Consider the following 26,662-nt stretch of genomic DNA (forward strand, 5'->3'; position numbering starts at 1 on the left):
GCAGAGCAAAACAAAACGAACAAACGAAAACCCTCACGTCCCGCACTTGCATATAACGCCGTTACGTGCCCAAGCGGTATTGTACGTCATCTTAGCACTGCACCCCGGGGCGTACGGTATATGGGAACGAGCACACGCCACGAATCATCTCGAATCGCTCCCTATAGCTGTAAGGCGCCTTGAAGCGTGCACCCCCAACATTCTTCTTTGCGCATCTGTGAAAGGTACACTCTTGAGCAAACTCTGAACCAGCTCTAAGGAAACTAATCTGATTAAACGTTACTTTGACTCATCCTTTAAGGGACCCTTGTTAATTGGAGAAATCAATGATTTCTAATGAATTCTGTATGCGTTAAAAGTCAGCTATACACAGTATAGCTGCTCATGATGTTTCCCGAGCCGAAACACAGTGCGTTTTTCCAAGCCATCTGACAAAGCCCGCCCACTGAAAACTGCAGCAGATCGTGTAAAGACGTTCAACTTTGTAACTACTGCACGCACAGGAAGCAGAATAAATTCCTCTTTTCAAACTGTCAAAGGTTTGCTTTGCGAACCCTGCAGGACATCGCACAATCTCTTTTGAACGGGGACAAACGATTTCTTATGGGGCGCAGTAAGTACAGACGTTTAAAAAGCTCCACTCATGCCGACGATGCAGCATGAAGGAGCACAACCTAACGTTTGACAGACAAAAGCCGGGCGCCGCTACGAGCAATATGAAATCAAACTGACAGCACAGGGCGTTTCCCGCTGACTCAAAAGTGATCTCGACAGACGCTGTTCTCTGCATAAAGCCGAAAGAGCTAAAGAGCGTTTCTGTTGAGACGTAACAAGTTCGTTTCTTTCTACCATGATGTCACCACGACAAAATCTGTCTTTAAACACCTTGCTCTCGCTTTCGCTTTCGCCGATTGTATTGCAAGCCCGCGGAAGCTGGTGTAGTGTGCTCTCACGAGGCACCAGTTCTGTAGAGTTTGGACATTTACGGGGACAATTATTAATTGTAGCCAAAAATTATTTTTGTGTAAGTCACAAAAATAATTATTTTAATGGCTTTAGAATCCAACTATGCGATATAACTCAAACAACGCACACACACAGGTACTAATACACGAGGATACATTTATTAATACATAGAATATGCATGTAAACCTAACAGATCTTATCGAGAGGGTTATCAGAATACAAAAGGTATATATTCATTCAGTTACAAAGAGTTACATATATCAAGAGGACATACGTTCAGTATATCATTCATCTAGACCGTTTCATAATTGAACTTGATTACAACTTCTACATTAGATACTCAAAACAAGTACATAACTCTTAGGAATTAAACTGATATCAACTGGTTGGGATAACAATGGAATTCTCGAGCTGTAATGCAGTGAAGTTGAATACTCATCCAATCTCTCGGGATTCAGATCTCCTGTGGGCACAAAGGAACAGTTGCAGGCTGTTGCTGTCCAATCCGCACTCTCTGGCTAGGTGCCAGGCTGTGCTGTGCTGCTTGCGACGGTGCGCTGCTGATGCTCACTGACCGGCTAGTTAGTGTTGGCTTTAACTAGCAAAGTTTGTGCACAGGAGAAAAGATGACTGTGGGTCCCAGCAGGTCAGGAAGAGGACCGATTCGTTCCTGATGAAGCGCTTGTTCTGAATAGTGATTCAGCTGTCCACAGTTCTGACCTGTTCACAAGGTTTGCTGCTGATGCTAACCTCGGGTGGATCCTCTGGTTACTCGTGGCAACCTCCGCTCTCGACTTTTAGAACAGAGGAAAGTACTGGCACTCAGACGCACTGGCCGTTCCGTGGTTGTCCGGGCTGAGTCTCAGGATGGTCAAGAGGCGCGCTGTGAGAATGTCCTGCCCTTGGGAGCCTTCTGCTCCTGGGCCGTCCTGCCATGGATTTGTCTTGCACCCCTGGAATTCTCCTTAGAATTCTCCTACTGGAATAGTCCTACTAGTTCTCCTTCTCCAGGCTCTCTGTTGCCTGTTTTTACCTGGAGGAACTTCAGCTTGTCATTGGCTGAAAGTTTAATGGGCATCAGAGTCCCACATGGGTTACATGGCCCTACCAATCCCTGACTGGTTGATCAAGGTGAGATATGAGTCACTTACTCCTGACACCTAGGAATGCAATCCAGATGTCCATCTGGCACTCCCTAGACAGATAGGCGCCAATGGATGACCATTGATCATGATAGCCAGGCTCAGCTAAGTGCATCCCCATTTGGGAGCTGTCCCTTATCAAAAGAAAACATCTTTAAATCAGCCTGCATGAATAGTTTCTCTGTGGTGCAGCCACAGAGATGAAGAGAGAGATGGGGCCTCATTTGGGAAAGCACAGCAACACTTAATTCTGTCTTATTAACAAGCATTGCCTCTACATATCCCCCCTTTTTGAAGGTCACGAGGTCCTGAGGCGTTGTTGCCTTCAAAACAAAACAGAGTTAAGTGATGTCCCTTGTCATTAGAACATTAACCTTAAATGTCCACATTACTCCTCGAGAATTCATACCGGAACCAGCATTGGGAACAAACAGGATGAATAACATCTGGAGTATGTATAAACAAGGTAGGAGACATCATCTCAGTCTAGGCATTACAAATCAGGAAGTTCACTGTCAGTATCTGATACCTCTGTAGGCAGATATTTGGGGAAGAGGTAACTTCCTTTCTTTTGAAATGCTACCTTTGACTCATTCGTGCTACCCGGAGTACATCTTGATGTAAGAGTACAGCATTCAGAGTACATTATCAGTCATGATCCAGCTTCCCAGCACCAGTGTTACAATAACACCGGTTCCTGTTCCCAGCCCCCCTGATGAACCATGACACCTGTGTTGGGCACCTGCCAGGGTGGTTTGGAGGTTTGTTCCATTAAAGCAAACTAACTACCTGTACATCTTCAGGGCTTACTGTTTCTTGGATTTCTATCCAATTCAATAGTGTGGCACCTGAAGGCATCCACGACCTCAAGTTTGGTCTTATGTTGTCTGGTTGCACACCGTACAGTGTTAAGTTACCATGCTGTACTATGGCCTCCTTGGGAACTTGCAGGAAACTGTTGGTTAGGTAGCTGCATTGTGGTAGCTGTATCATGCCTGTCACAAGTTATAGTGACAGTTAAATGTGGTGTGCTGACCAGCCATTTACTTCCCACCTGCTCTTCATGGGGTTCATTAACCTCCCTCTGCTCGTTAGTAGCTTTACACCCTTCATTGGTGGATCAGTTAGACACAGCCAATGGATAGCTTTGGTAGCCATACCCATCTCAAGATTTGGAACCGAATTCAATCTTGGATTGCCTTCTGGGTGAGCTATGAGCAATGGGTTTAATGTCACATACTCCTCTACTGAGAAGAGTGAAATCAAGTGGGTTAGGATTTGTGCTATGGCTAGACTGGCTACAGTGGCACTAAGCTCCCTTAACAGGTCTTGTGTCAACATTCTGGCCTGTTGCACACAAGCATAAACCCACTGTATAACACCAACAATCATGTCCACTAGGTGGGGGATAAGATTCAACCCTGTTGCATAGGAAGTTGCCTGTAGGGTTTTCCCTAAGCTTTCCAACTTTTGCTGCTGTTGATACAGTCTGTCACTACCCTCTGGCACCTCTGACACCTGCCTTCTTGGGGCAGTCAGGGTGAGAGTGCCAGTAGCACACAAACCTACCAGAAATAGCAAACACACAACAGTGGCGGCAGCAATCAGTCCTCCCAAAAGTCTTTTCGGGTGGCTGATCCCAGTCATCTCCTTCTGAGTGACTGTCCCCTTTCTAAGCTGGCGCAGCATGTACATGGTCTCTTTCTCAGTATGCCATGTGGCATCTTGGGCACCAACATCCTGGAAATCTGAGGAGATCTGACGCAGCTGCTGATGCTGCTCCTCCATTTCCAGGACATCTGCTTTTTCGATTTGTTCATGCCTGTGCTCTAGGAACCCTGCAGGGGGTGGTGCAGCGGTGGAGCATGCCTGACCCTTGGCTTAGTGGTTATCTGGAGCACCTGAGGGATCTGGGATTGTTACTCCATTCTCACTGTTCAGGTCCACCCTGCACACTTCCTGATTGAGGAATCCCTCTATCGGCATGTTTACAATCGTTCGCTGGACGTGGGTGTAGGACACCTGCTCGCTCCCCCCTTCCCTCTCTAGGGGTTCAGGGAGCTGCCCCAGCACTGGGATAGCTAGTTCACTGTCTTCGAACTCACCATCACCCACCAGGCCCATGTCAGTGCAGGCGGGGATTCTGACACCCCCCTTTTCCATGTTCTGCACTAACAGTCGGGTGGCTTGCCCATCCAGCTCCAGTCTGGCTGAACCACTGTTGGTCAGACTCAGACTGACAAACTGAGCTGGTGGCTGTAAGAAAACCGGCTTGGCTTTCATTCCCTGTCCCTTCTGGGGGACTGGGTGTATTGGCAACCCTGCCGTTGAGGCAGGAACAATCAGGTCAATCTCACTCACTACCTGGTAGTTGTGAGAAATAATGTTACCTGACTGCAGGTTCCCTGGGTCACAGCAGAGGGAATCTCTGTGAATCTCTCTCAAATTCCTCAAATTATCATATTCCCGCCCCTTATGCAAAACCAAATCCTCCTCCCATCCCAGTTTATCCTCGTTATTATAAACAAAATCCACCTAAATTTTCAACATAAAGCATTACACAAAATCAATACCTCAACACGCCATACTCAACAACGATAATTCACCAACAGCCAGAACATGTAACTCCACATTCTCAAATAGACCTCATTTCTATAGCCCCACCCCTTATGCAAAACCAACATCCCTCCCCTGTTCTCTCTATCCGCTGGCGTTTGTAATCGTTTTTATTTTCAAATAAATTTTAGCAAAGTCATGTATTTTAAAAATATTAAGATTTCTATATTTATGTCTTTATTTTGTGGTTTCATTAGTAACAAAGGCTAAACTTTCTTGGAAAAATGTATTTTATGTAAACCATGTTTGCTATTAATTCATTTATGGCTAGAATATGTTCATAGTCTTCCAATGAAAGGAGGGTTCCTTTCGCCATAGTCAGGTTGACATTAGAAGCTGGCCACGCCCGGACTGTTACACCAAAGCATTAGCATGTTAAAGCGATTTCATTGAGGAGTCTAGCTTTCTTAACTAGTAAGTACTGTACTTCCTTGGTTTTTGAGGGGGGGAGGTGTCTTTTGCTGGAAATCTCGCCCCCTTCTACTTTGAAAATACTTGTGAAACCGGTTTAATTCGCCACAGCCAGAACTCCCGCAGAGAGGGGGGTTGTATGCAGCGTATCGGTATACAGTAGATGGGAAAGCCAGAGCCGACCGCTACGCCGCCCACGTGTTATGCTCTTCGTTTATGTCTAAACCGGAACACATCATTATATCTCATTTTGTAGTTCTTAAAAAAAAAATCGTTTGCCCAGTCAAACAGTATTGTTGTTATTGTTTTTAACCTGTAAAGTGCTTTGAGGAGCCACCTTTAAAGGCGCCATATACAATAAAGTTCATTATTATTACTATTGTTAATTTGCTGGACAGAGAGGTGAACATTATTACACAGAAGACAAAGATAGCGATTTACGTTGCATTGTGCATTGTGCTGCTGTAATACAGTTTTAAATAATTAAAAGTCTAAACAGTATCAGCTTTATTTATGGGTTTTAAATAACGGCGATTTAAACGCGATTTAAATCAATATAAATGTTTATATTGTAACGCATAGGTGACTATTCATTGTTATTAAAATGACTTAAATTCGATCATGTTGTGATTAGAAATATACATTTGTTTGGTGCGAGTGAAGTTTTATTTAATCTCTGAGCCATATTGATTCTTATGGAAGCCAATTTCCGCCAGGGAGTAAAAAAAAAAAACACACTATGGTATTCTCTCCGATGCAGTGCAGTTAAAAACATATCTCTGATGCTGTTCCTAAATGAATATCGTTTATGACCATCAGACGCTTTATGCTCCTTTTCTTTTTAACAGTAGATTGAACAGGGAGAGGCATTTCATGATGTACTTTTAACTGATGAAACAACAGTGTCTCTGGAACAGTTTTCAACCACGTTGTTTTATAAAAAGGGGAGATATGTGAACAAGCAAAACCCAAAACAAACATGTACACCATACGTACGCGTGAAGCTAAAAGTTTAGCCTTTTCACTAATGTAACCACTAAATAAAGACATATAGAAATCCCTACATTACAGACTGTATATGGCTAGTATTGGTAGTTTAAAGATAAAATACAGACCAGTATTCCACTTTCTCCCTAAACATTCTGACCATGTTACTCTTTACTGTTACTGACCATATTAAGTTTAAGTGCCTGTGGGCACTTTTCCTGTCCGTGGGAGGTGGACCGTCTTTCATTAGAAGGTTAGTCTGTTCTACTCTGAGAATGTAGCGGGGGTGGAAAGTGCCCGTGGTCATTTAATTAGTATTAAAATTCGCACTGATTCCCTTGCGAAGATACGGACATAGGAATATTTGTGTGTGGTCAAAAAAATGGCATAAAAACAACAAAGTGAAGGCTGTGAAAACATTCACAATGTACTTTATACACAAAGCAAGTGTTCTCATAACTTTAGGAGGTTTCGTGAAAATGCTACAGGCGTGCCAAAATCGTTTTTTTTAAATTCAAGGTGACTTTACCGCTGTTTTCATTTTCAGATTGTGAATCAAAAAAGGCATTTAATTAAACGCACGATTGCGATTTTAATCAATTACTGTATTGATTGAAAGATACATTCTGTACAGATACAGTACAGTCACATTCTCCTGTCGTCCAGTGGTGTAAAACGAATTAGCAGGTGCTTGAGATAACATCCCACTGAGTGGAATGTTCTCATTTGTTCTCAAGTGTAAAAAGAGGTGATAATTCTTAATAATTCCGTGTCGCATTAACTAACCTCTTCAGTTTATTCCGCCAGACAGTACATTATTATAATTATATCATTATTAAGTTGTTTAGATACGCAATTCCATATTATATTCCCTGTTAATCAAATTCTAAAAGTATGCATTTGTTAGATAACAAGCGAATTCACAGAAAAGGTTAAATACTATCACTTTTCACAAAGTATATAATCCTAATATGGTCAGAAGGAGCACGTAAAAATGTTTCCCAAATAACAACATGTAAGACTTTGATGCTTAAAATGTTTAGGGAGAAATGGAATACTGGTGTGTATTTTTTCTTTAAACTACCAAGACCAGCAATATACAGTACAGTTTACATACATTAATATGTTTATATTCCTAAATTAAAATCGTTTATGAGCATGTGAAAGGCATGGTGAATCGGAGATTCTCAAGAATTACATTGTATGATTAGAAATGAATGCGTGATCGGATCAACTAAATGCTGTGGTGTTACTTTTTGTCAATGAAAAAATAAACTATTTTCGTTTACAAAGACGGTTACAAAGAATGTGGACCAGGGTAATACTTTGAGCTTACAGCTTGTCCAAGGTCATTCATTATTAATACTCTTAGTAATATCTTCAGTAAAGACTTTGATGCATAAAATATTCCTGCATAATTAAAATATTTATGATAAAGGTGGTAGGTTGTGTACTTTTGTCCAACAGAACAATCTTGCTTTTATAAAATATACCGCCTTTTTAATGTTTAATGATTAACATGCTGTAATACACTGTTTAAATTTAAAGTCTAAAGAGTATACACCTTAAATTCTTAATTGAATAAAGATTGTCCCTCAGCAGTGATCAGGATTCAAAACTGACGTTTTCTGGTGACAGCTCAAATGCTGTACAGGAGAGGTTAACCTTTATTAGCTCCACCTGGCGATTTTACAAGGTGATTCCGGATACTATTAACATAATCTAATTTGCGTCCGGTATGATGCGGTATACTGCGACACGCCCACCGTGTTATACCGCAGCGTACCCCGCTTGTTTTGAATGGCTGCATATGTATATAGACTCTATATATACATTTGGTGCATGCCACAATTTTGGATGGTGGTGGAGGAATAGGGATTTTCTCAACACAGCAGGGACTCCAGTTAAGAATGCTGGGTTTATCTCTGAACTGTTAGAAGCTTTGCAGCTACTGACTGAAGTAGCTGTGGTAATGTGTAAATCACATAATAAAGAAATGTTTCCAGTAACTCGAGGGAACAACTTTGCAGATGCAACTGTCAGGTGAGCAATACTTGTAGAACAGTAGTCTGAGACCTCTGTGAAGCAGAGAAATGGACATGGTTAGAAAAGATTGTGGGGCTGCATGATGATGGGGTGTGGAGCTGACAGCACACCAGACGCCCTGCATGCCCTCACAGCCTAATGCCCTTTATAGCCCGACAAATGCACTCTGTTGGACACCCAGGTGGGAGTCAAATGGTGTGCCGGTTACCCAAAACTGGGTGAGAACCGGGTTTGAAGCCGTAACCACTTATGTGGTATCTGGATGTAATGTTTATCAAAGGAACTCAACTACAGTTCAGGTGCGGGTGCAACAGCTCAAAAGGCCTGCTACTGAGGAACCTTTCAAACCTGGGAAATTGAAAATTGTAAAGGGAAACCTGGGCTCTTATAATCTGTTTTCCTGGTGGGTTGCTGCCACTGCCTCTGTGTCTACCAAACACTTGATAACAGAGATAAGCCCTCGGTGGGCACTGCCCTGCCCCTTGTATTATGATCAAGGAACACACTTCACAGGGAAGGTGTGTCAGGCTGTGGCTGCATTGTTCGGAGTGAGATGGACTGAGATCACCCTCAGTCTGCTGGAACAGTGGAATGAAGGAACAGATCTCTGAAAGATCGACTAGACATCAGACTGAAGGAACGCCATGGGATGCGGGCTGGATCAAACAGAACTGTGTAACAGCCTGTTTGATATCATCACGGGCCAATCAATGAAACTTCCTGGAGGGATGAATTTAGCTGGAGGAATGGATTGTTGAATTTGCTAATTCTCTATTGTAGTATTGTAGGTTGCTAGGACTTAGCAAAGCACATCTATGATGAAGAAAAATATATATCATAATTATAATCCAGATGATTGGGGCATTGGTACATGGCTACAGTCTGTGCTAGGAACATGGAGAGGGTCTCTGGTTCAATACATATTTGTGGGTCTGGTATTATTCGTTATGATCATATCGTTAATATCCTGTTTGAAAAACATGTGGACTAAAGCTGCTGCTTCTGTGCTAATTGTACACCCTGAAGGGATCATGAAGGTCAAAAAATGATTTCATGGGAAAGGTTCTCTTATCTAGTGGCAGAACCTGATGGGTAGAACAATATAGCTTTAAGGGGGGTTACCCTTGGGAGTGATTCCCCTAGATGGAAATGATTATTGTGGTTTGTTTGCTCATAATAAGATGTTTTGCAGGAACGGAACAAAGAGAAATTTTACAACTTCAGCTAGAATTGTTCTGCAAAACGTCACAGCTGAGGCAGGGGAACAATGTGTAGATTTTTCTAAGAGTTATTACCCAGTTGTTGACCAATCTGTTGACCAATGTTGACCAAAAAAGCCTAAGATTATGCTGGGCTCCAGCCCACAGGGATTTACCTGTGCTGTAAGAACTAATGAGTGAATAAGGAGACTGGATTCTGGTGAAAGACTTCAGGAAAAAGAAATGGTGTTCACTCAGGTGGAGGGGGCTGTACCAGGTGCTGCTGACCACTGCCACTGCTGTGAAGGTCACAGAAATGGTGCCCTGGATTCATGCTTCCCACTGTAAAAAGGTCACAAACGAACTGAGCAAAGCGCAGGAGTGATGTCTCCACAAGGACAGATGGGGATAACCTGCGTGGGACTGATGTGCACAGCCTTTTTCCTTTTTATGTAGAAGCCTGTCACCACCCCAAAAGAGGAAGAATCTAAACACGAAGCCTCTTTGTATACAAACTGGCTGAATGAAACTGATAATGAGGGGGATATGAGTAATTTGTGGTATAAATTTATAAATCATGCTGTAAAGTTAAAGAAATTTAATGCATCTTGTTATATATGTGCTTTAATGCCTCATTCTACAGCCTCACCCATGCGACTTTTTATGAAATGTACTCTTTTATTAATATCACGTTAGAAGGCTTAGACGCTATCAAACAAGAATTAAGGGGAGTTAGATTAATGGTACTTCAGAACAGGTTCGTGCTGGACCTTCAAAATGCAGCATCTGGAGGAGTCTATGCTTTAGTAGGAGACTCCTGTTGTACATATATTCCAGCTAATGACGATGATTACGGAAATATTACGCTCGCTATTCAGCATTTGAAAGAACTAAAAGACAAGGTGAATAAAGAGAGAGGCATAAAAGATACACTGGCTTTTCTCTCCTGGTTAGAATCACTGTTTGGGCCAGGGGGAATGTTTTTCTTTTAAGTTACTAACACCGATTATAGGGGCTGTGATACTTGTCTTCCTGTTTTTATGTTGCTGTATGACATGTATTATTCCAATGCTTCGAAATATGGAAATATGGTACCTAGGGGGATAAACTGTTCATCCTTCCAGTCTGGAGAATTGGCAGCTGTCTGACGTCAGTAAGTGATCCTTAAAAAATTAATAGTTCCATGACAGTGTGCATCACCAGAAAATCAATTTCAATGCATTAAAACTCTTGTTATCCTTCTGATCATTGAAGTGTCATTGCCCCAGCACTGTATACTCTTACTTTTGACGCCTGTCTGAAGTTGGATCCATTTCTAAGAATGGTGACTCACATATCCTCATGCTCAACTTTGGCTCAACCACACAAACTATGAAGTTAATCATCTGCTTTTGCTCCAAGATTTGTGTTACTAGGCTCTCTCCTGGGGATCCTCGTGTTCAAACATTGCCCTTATTGTGGATGATCCATGACAGAATTCAGGGAATTCAGAATTCTGATACCTCAGCTCAGATTCTGACTGGGCAGACTGTCATTGCCTGGTGTGAATGTGTGCATATCTGTTTTTGTGCATGTTCTGTGGCCTGTTGTACAGTACATCACAAATGAAAGGGAAATGGAAAACTAAAATAAGACTCAAGTGTTTTATCTTTCATTAACAGTGTTTCATTAGTATCTATGCTAGATCCTGTCATCCACTGCTTACCACGACAGGCTCTAGCACGGGATAGCAGCTAATACATTTAACAATCTCACTGCACAATGTTGTATATTCAAGGGCTGATCTTCTGTACTTTTTCTTTCACTTTTCATTTCCTGGAAACTCAGTCCTGCCAGGAATAATCTGAGAACATAATCAATCTGAGTGAAATTCTAAGCAGAGGAAGATTGTTTTACAGAGTCAACAAGGTCTAATTCAAGGTCATCAGCACTAACAAGATTCTCTCTGGAGACAGGCGATAAGAAAATTGAAAGTGTGTATTGTTACACAACAGCAGAGACTATGAGTTATGCTATCATGAGAGTGGTGATGGATTTTTTTCATTGCTTAGTTTTGCAGGTTCTGTACATTTGAACATTCAAAGTGACTAAAGTAAAGGAGTTTTCCCTTTTTACCACATAATTCCCAAAGATCAACACTAATAGAAAGCCTAATTCCAGCCAAGATTCAATTACTGTCTCTCAGGCATCCCAGCAGTGGATTTCATGACTTCAGACAGCCATCTTTATCAGTGGAGAACTCAATGCTCTGAGCTTTACTGGCAGAGTCTCACACTGGGTAATATGTTGGTAAATAATGTCCTATGGAATTCTACTATTGATAAATTCTACTATGGAACTGCGATGTGTCCTGAAAAAATCTTCTATGATAGTGGTACAGTCCATCACACCCCACCTACAGCCTTTAAAAGAGAAAAAAAAAACTGACAACAACAAAGTAAGTCTGGTGTAATCAACTAGGTCTTGCAAACATACTTAACCTCTTCCAGCTACCAACATTACAAATGCTGTTTACACATTAGATGGTTATTTTTTGGCTTCTGATATTATGGTGGAAAAAGAGCCCTGGAATCTTTGTAGAAGGACAAAAGACGGAAAGAACAGGCAGTGTAACCATGGCGAAGAGAAGGGAAATATTGGAGAGAGCTTTTTTCATACACTTTTTATCGTTGTTTTTCCAGCCCAACAATGATCAACAAATATGGGCAGGCGTCCTGTGCCAAATCCAATCTACCTTTCTTCCAAGCATACAGGAATGTCAGTGAATTAAATATTGACATATGAAAATACCCAAAAATATGCAATCACACATATGCAGTTTGAGCAAACATAAGACAATACCCAAGTACCACAAACTACCAGGCATCATAAGCAGTTCAGGTGGGGAGCTGTGTCAGCATGCGTAGGCTGCAAAGGAACAAGTAATAGGTCTATTCCATGCTTAAAAGAGAAGAAAGAAAACACAACATTTCAGCCGTGGAGCCCTCACACCTGAAGAAGGCTCCACGGCCGAAACGTTGTGTTTTCTTTCTTCTCTTTTCATCTAGTGTCATTAGCCAGTTCCTGTCAAAATAAAATAGAAAAGGATAACATTCTAGAGAGAGTTTGAAATACCAAGGTACAATTTAAACCATATTTCTTCCACTACAACCACAATATTTTGGAGAGATCGCTGAGCCTAACTGTTCTGGCATGTCCGTTAGCCTCCGTCCTGCTTCAGCAATGAATGCAACGGGGCACATTCTGAGGGAGATGCGGTCAATCAGGTTGCAGGAAAACCATGCTATGCTTTTTTTTGAGATCCTGAAAAGGACAGAGGGGCCATGTATATGTGTGCAGCTGGATATGTTATTGCAGGTGGCGTAGCAAATTCTGCTGAAGCCCCACTGCCTGGTGTGGACGGTAGCTGTGCATGTTGCAGCAGAATTGTGCATGTGAGATCAAGGGGGCATGTCATGTGTTTGAGCACTTCACTCCCTTCCGGAAGCACGTGATTCCCTGAGTCCAAAAAATTTGTAAGTTCTTTGGATGACCTGTGGACCGATCTTTCACGATGAAGAATTCCTTAAGAAGAATAGATCTCGGCCCACCATCCCAATGCCTCCATCTGAAAACAGCAACCTCCCACTACCCTTAGTCTGCAAGGCAGTCCTTTCAAGTGCGATGATGACGCCGGGACCTTCGTTGCCTATTGTACGAGCTGAACTTTTGTGCTCATCAATTCAAGGCTCTTTCCATCAACTCATCTTGTCTTTTGACGCTTCATGTTTTGTACTCCTTTGACTATCGGCATATCGGGTGACTGCAAACACTGAAGTTCTTGCTTACGGAGTGTGGAACAGTGTTTTCAAGTGATCGCTGTTCTGTCATGTTGACGCCGAGTGAATCTTTCTTTGGCAACATGGGCAGGCTGACAGCAGCGCGAGCTAAAGTAATGGCAAATTTCTTGACTTATTTCTGAATGTGAATGTTCTTTAGAAAAGGGATGCGGCGTTGCTTCTCCCCCGTGTAAAGGTCACGCATTCCAGACGTGGTTATGAGCGAACAGTTGCCGCAAGTGTTTGAAAAGAGCAAGAGAGGAAGCAGCCCTGCCCCGTGTGAGGATCAAACTCAGGACCTTCAGACAATGAGACTGACGCGCTACCAACTACACCAACGAGGCCAGCTGCAGTACACAGCTGGAAAGTTTGCCTCATATGGATTTCAGTCGCCCGTTCCCTAATCTTTAGACGCCCTCTGCTGGATGTTGCATTTGCCTTTTGATCTCACCGATACTTTTTTGGTCTGTTTCTGTTGCGAGTCCGTTTTTCAGATCTCACCTAGCACAAGTCTCTCTGGCTGAAGTGGCCTCTCTGCTTCAGCATCGTGCCCTCACTCAGCCATTAAAAACGTCACTCGGACTTCTGACATGCTGACATGAAATGTCAAGAGAGAGTGGCGGAGACGCTTAAGGCAGAGAGAAGATGAAGAGGGGGCGTGGCTGCAAAATGATTGACAGCTGCATGACGCTCTCCATGCAAGGCGTGACCACAGGCTAAAGGACACCTTTCGGCACATCAAGCTCTAAGCACACACCTGGAGGACGTGGGAAATGATCCCGTTATCTCTCGCATGCAAAGCGAGCGCTGTACCATGCAAGCTAACCCCCCTCGCTGGGGTTATGCCTCGGTGTCACCTAGTGCCGCTTGTTCCCCTCTTACCGGGTGCAGTTCACTGCCCTTCGTCTGCAAGGCAGTCGTGTAATTGCAGCTTTCTTGACTTATTGATGAAGGTCTGACTGGACGAGCGAATGACGCCTCTCCCCCGTCCTCAAGCTCGCTGACAGAATAAAATGGAAAGTGCTGCCGTGGCTCATTGGTTTAGGGGTATGAGTCTCGCTTAGGGTGCGGGAGGTCCTGGGTTCAACTCCTGGATGAGCCCTTGTGTGTTCTTTTTGTCCTCGTCCACAAGACTGGGAACTGCATGGGCGAATGTGAAGAAGATCCTTCTCGAACGTGCAAAACGTGCGAGAAGAGGGGGCGCTTGTTTCCAGCCAAAACTTCTCGCGTGTGAGACGAGCTGACCATCGCTGCAGGAGGTGGGAGGGTCACTCTGGTAGACAGAGCTGACCTTCGGCAATAGGATTTATACTCTCCAAGATGATATTTGCACTTTCTGGAGAGGCGATTTTCTCCACTTCAGTAGCCAGATTTCGTCGATTGCGTGGAGAGGGCTGTAGAATGTGGCAGCGCCTTTCCTGCTCCGTCCATGACAGGCGTGCTGGTCTCTGGAGAGAGAGCACGGTCCATCAGCGCACTCCAATAAAGGCACTGGAAGCAGCTGAATCGCAATGGCGAAGCTCAACACTGGGCCGCTGGGCATATCTTACCACCGTTTCCGTAGTGTAGTGGTTATCACGTTTGCCTCACATGCGAAAGGTCCCCGGTTCGAAACCGGGCGGAAACAGACTTCTTTTGTCGCCACGCACAAAAGGGGATTGGGGATTCGCCTAGCGCTGTGATCGAACAGACCCACTCACCCCTTAGTGTGGCGGGATCTGCACAGTGCATGTCGCAGCGCATCCTGCTTTCACTTCAATGCGCGTCCTGATGTACCCCGGTCTCCTGCGTGACAGGTGGGGACAGGTGACAGGTCCTATACTAACGAGGAAGACATCGCTCTCTCCGACCCCCGGCATTGTGTCCCGAACCACCGTGCTGGAAGCCGACGGGTGCTGTGATTCCTTTAAGGAGCAGAAATGACAACCGAGGAGCCGAGAGATCATTTCAGCATTTCGCGTCTGAACGGAAAACACAAACGACCAACTCGGAATGACTTGCCTTTGACGCTTTTCAAAGCGTTCTTTGTGCACGACGACTGCGCCGCCTAGCAGATACAAATGGGTTGTACAACTTTGAACTAGCAAATGGAAGAGGGCTAAGCCCCCTCTCTTTTAGCCCAGGTTCAATCTGTCTCCCAGAATCACCAGGGCGCACACACACACACCCGTGCCGTTGAAGTGCTCTGCTTCATTTCTAAGGGCAACTCAACATTCACTCCTACCCCGAGTGCAGAAAAGACAGTGTCTGCAGCAACAGCAGCTCAGGTCTCTGCACAGGAGCTAAGCTGCCCCCATCTCCTCTGCTCTGCGGCTCCTGCGGAGTGGAGTCCTGCCTGGAGCTGTGTTTGCAGGCGGCGGCTCCCCGCGCCCTGTCTGTGCGTCGTGAAATTAATTAATAACGTTAATAAATTTATAAAGTTAATTTATAAAGTTAATAAAGTTATAAATTAGAAATTAATAACGATATAATTATATTCATGTACCGCAACACAAGAATAGTACACGCTGTACATTGTCTGTCGATAATGTTTCTGTAGTGCTTTTTCAGCACTCAGCACGTGACTGTGCTGGTGGTGCTGTGGGTTAGGTTCCTGACTTCCATATCACACGGTCTATGATTGAATCCCATTGAACTATGACTTTATTTTTTAACAAACATTTCTTTGAAAAAATGAAACGTTTCCCTTGGTCAGAGATTAAATAAAACCTCACTTTTTTTGAGCAGAAGGTTTACTGTGACCTGAGAAGGGCCGGCATCCAATCACGGTGGTACACACACACGCTCTCACCTATATGAGCTACACGGCTACCAAGATGATCTCAGGTGCGCCGAGCTGGTACGGAACATATTGAACTGATCGACGGCGAATTGTCTCTCAGACAGGCTTTTCACCTCTGAGCTCCCTGACTGACAGTGATCAGCTAGGTAGTGAAACAGTCAGCTGCTTCTAAGCCTTAAACAGCTGCATCTCGGCGCTTCCACGGAGAGATGATTTGAAAGCCGAACATCACCCGTTGGGAACAACTTACTATCACTAGTTTAAGAGACTCTTAAGGTCTTGCAGAGGTGCCTGTCTAATAGCATGCACTTTGCAAGCTATAGGTGTTTAGGCTGAGGCAGAATGCCTGTTAACAAAATGTTTTTCTAAAGGTGTGTCCAAGTGGCTGCAAAAGGACAACACTCCTGGGGCGCCGTGGCTTAGTTGGTTAAAGCGCCTGTCTAGTAAACAGGAGATCCTGGGTCCGAATCCCAGCGGTGCCTTCTTTGTTCTGTCTTCTCGAACAGTACTGGTCATTATGGACAACCGCCTACGGCTAGACTTAATTAAATGCAAGTATTCATTTCCTGTCTTTAACGCGACTTGTTTTTCTTAAAATGGATGCAACTTGCAAAACATGAAATACAAACCTTGCTAATCAGCGCTAGCGGCTGGCAAAAAAAAAAGAAGTCAGCAATGTTTTTTTTCTTTAACCTTAACCCTGCTAATGGAGAAGAGTTAATCGACCGAGTCTATGCAGCTTAAACGGTGCGCATGTCGGGTCCTTAGCTGAAAGGGTGGTAAATCACGCTCACCCCAGTCCTTAATCTTTTAAAGAGGATACAAAATTGAACCTAGTCGCCACATCACATACATCCTATTCAACGATAAAAAGGTAACATCTATCCTCGTCCAGAGTAAATCTCACGTTGAGGGCATATTTTTTTCCACTTTACCATGAGTCGGGCTCGGCTGCACAGAGGAGAGAGCAGAGCAATGAGGTCACGGGGACAGGGGAGTCACATGCTGGCGGTTTGAATACGCGGAAGATCACTGAGGGATCCACAGTATGTGGACCCTCCGTGCGCCATCAGTCCGCACTCCGGACTCTGAATCCTGCCATCCGAGTTAAGATCTCGGCGGAACCTGAGGCGCAGTTCCTTCTTAAAACGTAATCTGGTGAGCATTTCTAGAATCGTACTTGTATAGATGCAGCCTTTAATGTGTTGCTAGGTTAAAATTGATGACTTCTTGAACTTCAGTAGGCAACTGCCCTCTTGATTTCGGATTTAATTTCTTTATTACAGGGGCGCTTTTATGAAGACAGAGTCATGTTCAGGTACTTTGCTTGATGGAGGAAGCTCATTTCGGACTCTGTGATCTGCTCACCTGGAAAGGTCTACTGTACTACTACAAGAGAGAAGTAGAGTCTGGAAGAAGGGACAATTTTATGATGCTTTGGAAGGTAATGCTTTTTTTTCTTTGAAATCGAAATGAATCAGAATATCAGTGCAAAAGACAAACTCTTGGTTTGGTTTAAAGAGATATGGTTTTAAAACAGACAAAATGTAGAAAACAGGTGTTTCTCACTTTTGGAAAAGAATGGACCGGGGGTAATATTTTACTAGTTGCAGGGCTGAGATCACTGGGTTACAGTCCTGTAGTGTCACACCAGGGACAGTGGCGCAATGCATAATGCATCTGACTACGGATTAGGAGATTGTAGGTTCGACTCCTACCTGGCTCGGGTCGTTTTAAAACACATCGGGCTATTCCCCAAGTAGCCTGTGCTACTTACTGCATTGTAATCGTACCCAGTAAGAGATTTCCTTCATATAAATGAACTGCACCTGACAGCTTTAGAATAACACCTGGGCTCAGTACGGTGCTGAGAGCTCAGCGTTGCTGTTGTTCTAATTAGCACGCACGATTGTTGCTAGTTGAAAACTTTTCCCAATACCCCGCTTCCGCTGGTTTGCAATACAATCGGCGAAAGCAATTTTTGACAGTCTCGTCAGAGACTGAGCAAGGTGTTTAAAGACAGATTTTGTCATGGTGACATCATGGTAGAAAGAAACGAGCTTGTTACGTCTCAACAGAAACGCTCTTTATCTCTTTCAGCGTTATGCAGAGAACAGCGTCTGTCGAGATCACTTTTGAGTCAGCGCGAAACGCCGTGTGCTGTCAGTTTGATTTCATATTGCTCGTAGCGGCGCCCGGCTTTTGTCTGTCAAACGTTAGGTTGCGCTTCTTCATGCTGCATCGTCGGCATGAGTGGAGCTTTTTAAACGTCTGTACTTACTGCGCCCCATAAGAAATCGTTTGTCCCCGTTCAAAAGAGATTGTGCGATGTCCTGCAGCGTTTGCAAAGCAAACCTTTGACAGTTTGAAAAGAGGAATTTATTGTGCTTCCTGTGCGTGCAGTAGTTACAAAGTTGAAGGTCTTTACACGATCTGCTGCAGTTTTCAGTGGGCGAGCTTTGTCAGATGTCTTGGAAAAACGCACTGTGTTTCGGCTCGGGAAACATCATGGGCAGTGTCCTGCATGTTTTCTGTGTATAGCTGTATTTTAACACATACAGAATTCATTAGAAATCATTGATTTCTCCAATTAACAAGGGTCCCTTTTGAACCTGCGAGAAGCATTCCTTCAATGTAACAGATTTACTCCGGGGAAAGGCAGCATGACATTGAGAGTAGCTCAAGCTTTCAGCACCCGTATCGGACTGCGTGTATGCAGACACCGCTCAGAATCCCCTGTAAGATTCTCCTTCAATTCCGTTTTGCAGTGCTTTAGCTCTTTCAAAAGGCTTCGCTTTGCTAGTCATAATCCAAGGCTCATGACAGCATTTGAAACCAATTGCCACTGCGTTGGCCAGGAATCGAACCCGGGTCAACTGCTTGGAAGGCAGCTATGCTCAACACTATACCACCAATGCACGCCCACAGGTGCCCTGCAGGACACCACCAGAGAATGCTCACGATTTCGGAAGCTGTCTCCGGGACGTGCTGATTCCACACATCCTGAATAAATCATGATATTGTTAGTTGCTGTAGCTAGACGTTCAAATGAGTTTCATGGCCAGATGGACTGTTTCCTCCAGCGATTTCGATTTTTAAGAACTTTTATTTCCTTTTCACAATAAAATACAGGGCATCACAAATGCTTTACATTAATATACATACTTAAAACAGTATATATGATCACATCTTATTACATTTTGACACGGTACGAGTTACATAGCAACAATTTCTTTTTTCTGAAGCAAATCACATTCTTTACTTAAACATGATAGTGTTTTTCACAGTTTCTTGAGATATTGACCTATGCCCTCTATTTCCCACAGATTTTCTGCTTCCTCCCTCCCTTCTCTCCACAGATCTCTGAGGTAATAGTTCTCTCGGGTGATGAACAGGGCCAGGCTACCTGCAGCCTTGACTGGGATCTTGATGCCTTTGAACAGCCCCATGTTCCTCACTCTCCACAGGGCGTCTTTCCCACTGTTCACCACGGCCCAGATCCTGTCAAACACGTCAGGAGGAAGTTTGACAGGAGAGATGCCGTATATGACGAAAGCAGCGGTCAGGGTAAATTGGGGCGAGAGAGCCTGCAACCAATCTTCAAACTGTGCCCAGAAGGCCTTAGCAAAAAAGCAGGACCACAGGAGATGGGTCACAGTCTCCTCCTCGCTGCAGCCCACCCTAACGCAGCGAGGGCTGGGTGTGAGGACCATACGGTACAAGGAAGTTCGTACCGGTAAGCACTGGTGGACGACACTCCAGGCTAAATCTCTGTGAATGTTGCACAGAAACTTAGAGGATGTGTGTTTCCACACCTTCCTTGTTTGGGCTGATGTTAAAATGCCCACAGGGGTCTGCCTATTGTTCTGGGGTGCAAAGAAATCTTCCAGTTTTTGGACGCTGACATCTCGGAGGGGAATATGGCCAATTGTGTGAGATCTTAGAAAACTTTTAACTGTCCCATAAATTGCAGGGCATGTGTCAGAGAGTGGGACATCCAGCTTGGGTCTGACACCCCACACTCTGAACACCTCCCTACCTACCCAGAGCCTGGAAAAATAAGTCCAGGTACGCGCTGCAGGTGCTGTTGCAAAGCCTCTCAGCACAGAGGCCAGGAAAATGCACAGCAGCTTCGTAGCAATATCTGGGACAGACTTCCCCCCTGAGGGTAGCGGCCTGTACATTATTTCCCTTCTGAGTCTTTCCTGCTTCACACCCCATAGAAATTGAAACATCAATCTCCTCAGCACCGCCGCAACACGGTGTGGGATTGGGAAGGTAGAAGCCAGAAAATTCAAGACAGGCAAGAGCTTGGCTTTGATGACCAGCACCTTCCCTGTCATGGTGAGGTCTCGGTTCTTCCATTGCATCAGTTTTTTGTTTAAGATTGGCAATTTGTTCTGCCAATTTACTGTTCCCATCTCTTCTCCAAAATACACCCCCAGGACCTTAATTCTCTTCTCTTGCAGCCTGAGATCATGTCCTTCTTTTGGCTCCCTCCAGTTCTGATAAAAAATCTCGCTCTTTGATTTGTTAATTTTTGCAGAGGAAGCCAAAGAGAACCGATCACAGCACTGCAGAGCTCTACTAATTGAGGCATTGTCAGAGAGGAGCAGGGTGACGTCATCCATGTATAGAGATGTCTTTACCTCTCCTCCCCCACTTCCAGGTACTGGTATCCCATTAATGGCCTGATCCTGGCGCAAGGCACAGGCTAAGGGCTCCATAGCCAAAACGAATAACAAGGGGGATAATGGCCAGCCCTGCCTCACAACAGACTTCAAAGGGGCGTGATCTATTGCCATTAACCATTACTCTGCTGTTGCTACCTGTGTACAGCAGGTTAATCCACTTTCTCATGATGGGGCCAAACTTCATGTGCTCAAGTACCGAAGTTAAGTACTGCCGGTTTAGGCGGTCAAAGGCCTTTTCTAGGTCTACACCTGAAATGCACAGAGGGAGGGAGCGATCCTCTGAGTACAGACAGACATCCCTCAACAAGGCCAGGTTGTCGCTCATCAGGCATCCTGCTATCCCACAAGTCTGTTCTTTCCCTACCAGTGAGGCCACTACATTTTGTAGGCGCAGGAAAAGGGCTTTGGACAGGATCTTAGTGTCCACGCCTAACAGGCTGAGGGGTCTCCAGTTCTTTATGTCATTCTTTGCTCCTTTCTTAAACAAGAGAGAGATAGTGCCTTCTCTTAAGGAGTCAGGCAGCAATTCTGTCTTATAGCTTTCCTCGAATAGGAGCAGCAGCGGATCCTGAAGCAGATCCCAAAAGGTGCAATAAAATTCTTTAGGGAGCCCGTCAGCACCCGGAGTTTTCCCCTTCTGTAAGCTCTCCATAGCCTGTCTCAGCTCTTCTACTGTCAAATCCCTCTCAAGTACTTCCTTATCTTCTTCACTCAAAACGTTTTCTAGCTTTGAGGTAAAAAAATGAATTTCTTCATCCTTTACCTCTGTAGAGCTGTACATTCTTGAGTAGAAGGCCTCGGTGCAGGAGAGGATTGCACTCGGCTCTGTTCTCTCTCGTCCCTCCTCATCAACTACACTTTCCATGACAGACTTGGAGCCTTCCACTTTCCTGAAAAAGAGGCGAGAACACTTCTCATTTTCTTCCAAGAACTGCACTCGACTACTTTCTTCGGCTATGCTCCGGATGTCCTTTTTTAAAAGGGTGATATCCTCGAGCACATCGAAGCCACTGTGCATCATCGTGTAGAGACGCTGCAGCTGCCTCTGTTTCCTGGCTAGCACTCCTCTCCGTCTGGCAGCAGCCTTCCTTCCCTCAGCCATGAAAAAGGCCTTTGTCCTCATCTTCACCTCCTCCCACCACTCTCCTACTGACCCGTACAGACACTGCAAGGACAGCCACTGTGATAGTTTCTCCTTGTAGCGGGAGACTACCCCCTCGTTCTCTAGCAGCTTTGTGTTGAGTTTCCAGATGCCTGGGCCAAAGCCCTGGAGTTCCACTCTACGACCTAAAGCCTGATGATCTGAGAAGAAGACAGGCTGAAGAGTGACCCCAACAACTTTCACTCTCTCTGAGACAAAGCAATAGTCAATTCTGGAGCTGCTATTCCTCCCTGACCATGTATATCCTGCTGTTGTGGGATATATACATCTATATGTGTCTGAGAGTTTAAAGTCTTGAACTAAGTTTTGCAGGGCCAGTGACCTGGAATCCAATTTTATCAGAGAGCTAGACTGCCTGTCTGTGTGCTCTAAGATACAATTAAAATCCCCTCCCACTATCACGTCTGTGCTACATAACAATAGGTGAGAGAGTGCCTTGAGTAGCTCCACCCTTCCTCCCACGTCAGTAGGGCAATACACATTGAATATCCGCAGGTTAATGGTCCCCCATTCCACATCCACACACAGCAACCTGCCATCTATGACCCTCTGAATACTTTTCAATTTGAATGCCCATCCTTTGAAAAGAATGGCCACGCCAGAGGCTCTGTTGTTATTGTCCCCTGACCAAACAGAAAGCCCTTTATCCCACCTATCTTCAAAGCTTTTATACCTCTCTTGATAGGCTAAAGCACACTCCTGCAACATCAACACATCTCCCTCTCTCTGCTGGAGGTAATCAAAGACAGACTGGCATTTAACTCTGTCATTGATACCTCTGGTGTTAAGAGATATTATGTTTAGAGCCATATTACATAAGAAAGTGGAACCAGTCTTTACAAAACACATTTCTCTTCTGTCTCACCTGGTCCCTTCTTCTTTTTCTTTTTCTTCTTACCAATTTCCTGCCAGCCATCCTCTGAATGAGCCTTCATCAGGGTGGCAGCAGTAAAAGCATTCACGGAGTCCATTTCAAGGAAGGGGGTAGAGGGAGGGGTGGAGGGGTTCCAGCTGTTCCCATCGCCATGCTCTCCTTCCTCCTCGCTCGGGGAGAAAACAGAGTCATTTTTCCTTTTCCTCAAGTCCAGCTCCTGGGAGCACTGAGGGGAAAGGGGTGCAGCCGATGCACCAGTCTCCTCTTCCCCCTCACCAACCATTTGCTGCAGATCCTCTGTGATGGACTGGATGGAGGAGAGGAGGGCATCTGTAGCACTTGCAGAGTCTGAGAAAAGCAGCTCCGCTGAATCCTGGGTATCGTCGCTGGACCCGCTCCACCGGGGGGCCCCACACTGGCCCTCGTTCTGAGGAGCAGGAGTGGGGGAGGGGTCCTCGCTGTTCTCGGGGGTTTTCAAACCCTCGTGCTTGTCTGGTGCAGTCTGTTGTGGGGGCGTAGTGGATTTCTCTTCCACCGGCCCCGGAACCACAGCAGGGCAGATCCTGGCTGGAGGCTGAGACTTTATCAAACAAGGGTTCTTTGTTTGACTTGTTGTTTGCTTTGGCTTTTCGGGCCGGTTTGGCTGAAACAAGCACTGCCTCATCCTTTCTCATTTTGAGTTTATTGGCGTAGGCATGAGGGCAGTTTATAAAAACGTGTCCTTCCAAGCCAAGTAAATTGCACTTTGGCAGCATTGAACAGTCAGAGGCTAAATGTCCCTGTTTGCCACAGGTCTTGCAGCATTTCACAGTGCAGGGCGATGCCAGGTGTCCCACAGCGCCAACACACCTTTGGTTGTCCCACATAAAAAACATAGCCATTGCAGGCGCCCAGCCAGATTGTAGAGGGCAGGTGCCTTAAGCCTCCATTTATATTGTCCGGTAGCAAGCGAACCTCGAATTTCCTTGCTCCTGCTTTTATACCGTCAACATATCTAACCTCAGTTCCATGGTGGACGGTGCAGTACTGGTTAAGCCAGGTGTGAATGTCCTCCGTCTTTTTTGAAGGTACAGGCATTGAGCATTGGTGGTTCAGTGTTAGAATTCTCGCCTGCCACGCGGGAGGCTTGGTTTTGATTCCCAGCCAATGCAGTGGCTTTTGCAACTCGCAACTGAAAACCCACTGAAGCTAAGCGGGTGTGAGCTAGGTCAGTACCCGGATGAGGGTGAGCTACAGGGAAAAACAAAGCTTCCAGCTGGAAGCGGTGTTAATGGTGCCGGCGGGGGGGCGCTCACCCTGAGGTCTGTGCGGGTCCCAATGCCCCAGTATAGTGACGGAGATGCTGTGTTGTAAGAGGGCGCTGTCTTTTGGATGAGATGTAAAACCGAGGTCACAGCGCTCTGTGTTCATTAAAAATGACCACCAAAACCTTTGACAAAAGCTCTTGGTAATTGATGGTCTTCAAAAATGCTTCTCCTTTAGGTACATTTTAAATCAGCTGAAAAATGCTGTGAAATGGGGGGCATTTCAGGCCAGTGTAGGATTTTGGTTACAAGAACCATGAAAGTGCACAAGAAAGCCCGTACACTGAATTACACGGCTTTCTATTCAAAAGAGGACAAAAGAAATTCCCTGAGTTCGATTTTTTGCAGCACTGAGAGGGGCACTGTTGCGAGGCCAGTTAGCTCAGTTGGTTAGAGCGTGGTGCTAATAACGCCAAGGTTGTTGGGTCCGGCCGTCTGATTGGCGTTCTTTTCTTTGGGGGGCGGGAAGTGTCCGGCCGCAGGGGATCTTGGGACCTTGCCTGCATAGCAGCTTCCCAGAGTGCGTCGTTTCCGGCACAGTGTGGCCGGGTGTTTTCCGAGTTATCGCACGGATTGGTCACGCTCGCAAGCCGTGAGCCGCAGGCGATGAGCCCGGAGCTGAACGGGCCCCACTGGCTAGTTTGTAAGGCCAGGTGCATTGCCAACCACGACCGGCAGCGCAGAGGCTTTGAAGGCGGCCTGGGCTCCTGCAGCTGTGCAACCACGCACTCTGGTTTCTCTTCATCTTGTACAAATCTTTTGCCTTTTACTAAAGATTTCCGTGGAGAGGAGCATGAATGAGTTCCATGCAATTTTTGTGCTTCCCTGCCTTCGGGTGGGGCGCAGCCTGGCTGGTCGAAGAGAGAAAACAAAAACGCCCGCAATCGGTCTTGTTATGGCGATTGTGGCAGTCTGCTCCGCGAGTCCTCGGTCTCCATCCGTCTGATTGGCGCTCTTTTCTTTGGGGGTTGGGAAGTGTCCGGCCGCAGGGGATCTTGGGACCTCGCTTTGCATAGCGGCTTCCCAGAGTGCGTCGTTTCCGGCACAGTGTGGCCGGGTGTTTTCCGAGTTATCGCACGGATTGGTCACGCTCGCAAGCCGTGAGCCGCAGGCGATGAGCCCGGAGCTGAACGGGCCCCACTGGCTCGTTTGTAAGGCCAGGTGTATTGCCAACCACGACCGGCAGGGCAGAGGCTTTGAAGGCGGCCTGGGCTCCTGCAGCTGTGCAGCCGCGCACTCTGGTTTCTCTTCATCTCGTACAAATCTTTCGCCTTTTACTAAAGATTTCCGTGGAGAGGAGCATGAATGCGTTCCATGCAATTTTTGTGCTTCCCTGCCTTCGGGTGGGGCGCAACCTGGCTGGTCAAAGAGAGAAAACAAAAACGCCCGCAATCAGTCTTGTTATGGCGATTGTGGCAGTCTGCTCCGCGAGTCCACGGTCTCCGGCCGTCTGATTGGCGCTCTTTTCTTTGGGGGGCGGGAAGTGTCCGGCCGCAGGGGATCTTGGGACCTCGCTTTGCATAGCGGCTTCCCAGAGTGCGTCGTTTCCGGCACAGTGTGGCCGGGTGTTTTCCGAGTTATCGCACGGATTGGGCACGCTCGCAAGCCGTGAGCCGCAGGCGATGAGCCCGGAGCTGAACGGGCCCCACTGGCTAGTTTGTAAGGCCAGGTGCATTGCCAACCACGACCGGCAGCGCAGAGGCTTTGAAGGCGGCCTGGGCTCCTGCAGCTGTGCAGCCACGCACTCTGGTTTCTCTTCATCTCGTACAAATCTTTCGCCTTTTACTAAAGATTTCCGTGGAGACGAGCATGAACGAGTTCCATGCAATTTTTGTGCTTCCCTGCCTTCGGGTGGGGAGCAGCCTGGCTGGTCAAAGAGAGAAAACAAAAACGCTCGCAATCGGTCTTGTTATGGCGATTGTGGCAGTCTGCTCCGCGAGTCCTCGGTCTCCGGCCGTCTGATTGGCGCTCTTTTCTTTGGGGGTTGGGAAGTGTCCGGCCGCAGGGGATCTTGGGACCTCGCTTTGCATAGCGGCTTCCCAGAGTGCGTCGTTTCCGGCACAGTGTGGCCGGGTGTTTTCCGAGTTATCGCACGGATTGGTCACGCTCGCAAGCCGTGAGCCGCAGGCGATGAGCCCGGAGCTGAACGGGCCCCACTGGCTAGTTTGTAAGGCCAGGTGCATTGCCAACCACGACCGGCAGCGCAGAGGCTTTGAAGGCGGCCTGGGCTCCTGCAGCTGTGCAGCCACGCACACTGGTTTCTCTTCATCTCGTACAAATCTTTCGCCTTTTACTAAAGATTTCCGTGGAGAGGAGCATGAATGAGTTCCATGCAATTTTTGTGCTTCCTTGCCTTCGGGTGGGGCGCAGCCTGGCTGGTCAAAGAGAGAAAACAAAAACGCCCGCAATCGGTCTTGTTATGGCGATTGTGGCAGTCTGCTCCGCGAGTCCACGGTCTCCGGCCGTCTGATTGGCGCTCTTTTCTTTGGGGGGCGGGAAGTGTCCGGCCGCAGGGGATCTTGGGACCTCGCTTTGCATAGCGGCTTCCCAGAGTGCGTCGTTTCCGGCACAGTGTGGCCGGGTGTTTTCCGAGTTATCGCACGGATTGGGCATGCTCGCAAGCCGTGAGCCGCAGGCGATGAGCCCGGAGCTGAACGGGCC

At 46.0% G+C, this 26,662-nt stretch overlaps 7 non-coding genes across 7 annotated transcripts; all 7 read left to right on the forward strand.

The window, feature by feature from the left end:
- The first annotated feature begins 14,739 nt into the window (after window positions 1-14,739).
- Window positions 14,740-14,812, forward strand: trnav-cac (transfer RNA valine (anticodon CAC)). The gene has a single exon. It is a non-coding gene; the product is annotated as a tRNA-Val (tRNA).
- A 1,563-nt stretch (window positions 14,813-16,375) lies between these two features.
- On the forward strand, window positions 16,376-16,449 carry trnat-agu (transfer RNA threonine (anticodon AGU)). The gene has a single exon. It is a non-coding gene; the product is annotated as a tRNA-Thr (tRNA).
- Window positions 16,450-17,825: 1,376 nt separating this feature from the next.
- On the forward strand, window positions 17,826-17,967 carry LOC148642441 (U4 spliceosomal RNA). The gene has a single exon (XR_015929508.1). It is a non-coding gene; the product is annotated as a U4 spliceosomal RNA (small nuclear RNA).
- A 6,759-nt stretch (window positions 17,968-24,726) lies between these two features.
- LOC148642442 (U5 spliceosomal RNA) lies at window positions 24,727-24,843 on the forward strand. The gene has a single exon (XR_015929262.1). It is a non-coding gene; the product is annotated as a U5 spliceosomal RNA (small nuclear RNA).
- Window positions 24,844-25,234: 391 nt separating this feature from the next.
- LOC148642443 (U5 spliceosomal RNA) lies at window positions 25,235-25,351 on the forward strand. Its single transcript, XR_015929280.1, has one exon. It is a non-coding gene; the product is annotated as a U5 spliceosomal RNA (small nuclear RNA).
- Window positions 25,352-25,742: 391 nt separating this feature from the next.
- On the forward strand, window positions 25,743-25,860 carry LOC148642444 (U5 spliceosomal RNA). The gene has a single exon (XR_015929317.1). It is a non-coding gene; the product is annotated as a U5 spliceosomal RNA (small nuclear RNA).
- A 390-nt stretch (window positions 25,861-26,250) lies between these two features.
- Window positions 26,251-26,367, forward strand: LOC148642445 (U5 spliceosomal RNA). The gene has a single exon (XR_015929292.1). It is a non-coding gene; the product is annotated as a U5 spliceosomal RNA (small nuclear RNA).
- The last annotated feature ends 295 nt before the right edge of the window (window positions 26,368-26,662 follow it).

This window comes from Lepisosteus platostomus, chromosome 22 (assembly GCF_059453375.1).
Source record: "Lepisosteus platostomus isolate fLepPlt1 chromosome 22, fLepPlt1.hap1, whole genome shotgun sequence".
NCBI classification, from domain to species: Eukaryota; Metazoa; Chordata; class Actinopteri; order Semionotiformes; family Lepisosteidae; genus Lepisosteus; species Lepisosteus platostomus.